The following is a 3,829-nucleotide window of genomic DNA, read 5'->3' as shown; positions in this document are numbered from 1 at the left end:
CAGCCTGAGTGCTCCTTGGAAGCCAACATGGCCACACTTTGTCTCTCATATTTCAGACATATTATCAGGATGGACCAGTCACTGGAAAAGGATATCATGTTTGGTAAAGTGGACAGTCAGAGAGAAAAAGAGGAAGACCCCAAATGAGATGGATTGGCACAGTGGTAGTAGCAATGGACACAGGTCTAGCAATGATTGAGACTGGGCAGTATTTCATTCTGTTGTGCATAGGATAGCTATGCAATGGCACCTAACAACAACAACAATATTCAATCATTTCAAGAGGTAACATAAGATCAAGAACCGATGGTACTGAAGGAAGATGTCCAAGTTACACTAACGGGATTGGAATAAAACAAGGCTCTTGGAATTGACACAATACAAACTAAAATCTTTCAACAAATTGATGAAGCATTGGAAGCACTCACACATTTATGCTAAGAAATTTGGTAGACAGCTACCTGGCCAACCAGTTGGAAGAGATCCATACTTGTACTCATTCCAAAGAGAGGTGACTCAAAATAGAATGTGGAAATCATTGAACAATATCATTGATATCACATGCAAGTAAGATTTTGCTGAAGATAATTGAAAAACGGTTGCAGTAGTACATCTACAGGGAACTACCATAAATTCAAACTGGATTCAGAAGAGGACATGGAACTAGGGAAATCATTACTGACATCAGATGGATCTTGGCTGAAAGCAGAGAATGCCACAAAAATGTTTACTTGTGCAACTGTGTGGATCATGATAAGTTATGGATAACTGTGAAAAAAGGGTATTTTAGAACACTTAATTATGTTCATAAGGAACCTGTGCCTCGACAAACAGGCAGTCTTAAAAAAGAGCAAGGGGATATTGAATGGTTTAAAATCAAGAAGGATGTGCGCCAGGGCTGTCTTCTTTCACCATATTTATTCCATCTGTATGCTGAGCAAATAATCTGAGAAGCTGGATTATATGAAGAAGAATGAGTCATCTAGATTGAATGAAGATTTATTAACAACCTGCGATATGCAGAAGATATAACCTTGCTAGCTGGAAGCAAAAAGGACTTAAAATACTTACTGATGAAGATCAAAGACAACAGCCTTCAGTGTAGATTGCACCTCATTATTAAGAAAAGAAAGCATTCACTATCAGACCAATAGAAAATCTCCTGATAAATGGGAAAAGATTGAAGTTGTCAAATACTTCATTTTGCTTAGATACACAATCAACATTCATGAAAGCAGCAGTCAAGAAATTAAACTTTAGGCAAATCTGCACATGACCTCTTTAAAATGTTCAAGAGAAAAGATAAAATTTGAGGACTAAGATGCACCTGTCCCAAACCATGATATTTTCAATAGCCTCATGTGCATGTGAAAGTCGGACAATGAATAAGGAAGACAGTAAAATAATTGATGCACTAGAATTATGCAATTGAATTATGTGTTGCAGAAGAATATTAAGAGTACCAAGAACTTCCAGAAGAAGTACAGCCAGAGTGGCAGACTTTGTCTCTCATACTATGGACATGTTATCAGTAGGGACCAGTCCCTGGAGAAGGAAACCATGCTTGGTAAGGTGCAGGGTCAGCAAAAAAAAAAAGGAAGACCCACAATGAAATGAATTGGCCCAATGGCAGCAGCAATGGGCTCAAGTGTGACAACAATTGTAAGGATGGCACAGAAGCAGGCAGCATTTTATTCTGTTGTGCATAAGGTGGCTGTGAGACAGAGCCAACTCAATAGCACCTAACAAAACCACCACCACCACCTTATAAGGTTGTGATAATGAGCCAATACCCCCACGAAGTAGATGTATAATCACAAGTTTTAGTGAAATCAGTGTGTGTAAAGCTCATAGCAAGGAATTCTGGTAATAAAATAGTTTGGTGGTCAACTGCTAAGTGAAAGATTGGTGGTTCGAACCCACCCAACAACTCCACAGGAGAAAGACCTGGAAACCAGCTTCTGTAAACACTGCATCCTAGAAAACTTTATGGGGCAGTTCTGGTCGGTCACACGGGGTCGCTTGAGTTGGCTCTGACTAAAAGATACCAACAAAGCTGTTAACACAGTGTCTGGCACATAACAAATGCTTAATAAAGTTCATCTTTTACTATCATAATTATCTTTAGTGACCCAGTTAAAAGTACAAAGTACATTCCACTACAAATTACGATATGTTCAAACTAGCAAAAGGCACTAAACACCAAGCAAAAACAGTAGCTAATTATTCAAAAAAGAGAAATTAAGAAGAAACGGTAAACTTTCCCATGTTGTGGTAAAATGAAGCCCAGACAGAAACCAGGTGAATTTCTTGGGGCAAAAGAGTAAGGCTCTCATCTCAGAGAGATACCATATATGAGCTCTGTGAGCCCAGAATCTCCAGAGAGACATTTGTCAACAAATATTTTAACAGCCTTGCCTTTTTATCTAGAGTTGATCAATAAGTAGCTGCAGGTCCCTCTCTCTTTGGTTTGTGATGAGTTGTTTTATTTATGATTTGCAGATGGGTCTGCTCAGCAGTTTCCACATTATCCCTAAACACGAGAAATCAATAGAATAGAAAGTTTTGCCAAGAAGAGAGGTGTCAGACAAAATGCTTCCTCCTGGTGGGTCAAGCAAGGATAAGGGCCCACAGCTTCTCTCCACCCTTACTGTGAAATGACTGGGTTGATTGACAGATGAATGGATAGATGGATGGATGGATAATGGAGGGACAGATAAACAAACAAATGTAGTTCCATTACTGTGGTGCTTAGTAAATACTTGTGAAATGATTGAATAGTGGATGGATGGATAGATGGGTGGGTGGGTGAGTGAGTGGTTGATTGGGTAGACAAACAGGAGCCTACATCATGTCTCACCGGGACAAGCCTTCTGCTTGTCTCCCTGTTTCCTTTCTTACCTCACTGCTGCTCCCCATACAGTAGTCACAAGAATCACGTTAATCCTCAAGTCAGATCGTGTTGCTCCTGTGTTCTAAAGTCACTTTGCTGGTGTTATTGTTTTTGTGTGCCATCAATTCAATTCCAACCTTTTAGGACAGAGTAGAACTGCCCCATAGGGTATCCTACACTGTCATATTTATGGAAACATATCATCAGGCCTTTTCTCTCCCAGAGTCACTGGGTAGGTTTGGACAGCTGACCTTTTGGTTAGCAGCTGAACACTTGACCATTTATTTACCACCTGGATTCCTAGGGCCACCCATAGCTCCCCTACAAACTCTATTAACAGCCAAAGCCCTTCAATGGCCCTGAGTCACTATCCAATCCGTACCCTAGGGCCATCTTACTTACCTCACTGGCCGTATCTCTGACTGCTCTCCCCAATGCTTGAGTAGTATCCAACCAGACTGGTCTTTACTTGTACCTAACCATTCCAGGCATGCTACTAACTCAGGACCTTTGCACTTGCTGCCCCCCTTGTTGGACTATTCTTCCCCTGTTAGTAACAGGCCATACCCTCTCATTTCCTTCAGGTCTCTGCTAAATATTACCTTGGTAGTAAGGCCTTTCTTGACCTCCCTATCTAAAATAGCAGATGTGCCCACCCCTCTCAACACTCTGTATTTCTCCTTTATCAGTTTTATTTTTCTCCATAGCTCTTATTACTGCCCTCTACCCATATAATGACTTGGTCCATACTGTGGTGGCTTGTGAGTTGCTGTGATTCTGAAAGCTATGTCACCGGTATTTAAAATACCAGCAGGGTAACCCATGATGGAAAGGTTTCAGATGAGCTTCCAGATGAAGACAGACTAGGAAGAAAGAGTGATGAACTACTTCCGAATATTTAGTCACTTAAAACTTTATGAATAGCAGAGAAACACT

This window comes from Chrysochloris asiatica, unplaced genomic scaffold (assembly GCF_000296735.1).
Source record: "Chrysochloris asiatica unplaced genomic scaffold, ChrAsi1.0 scaffold00142, whole genome shotgun sequence".
NCBI lineage: Eukaryota > Metazoa > Chordata > Mammalia > Afrosoricida > Chrysochloridae > Chrysochloris > Chrysochloris asiatica.
Note: the sequence above shows the minus strand (reverse complement) of the source record.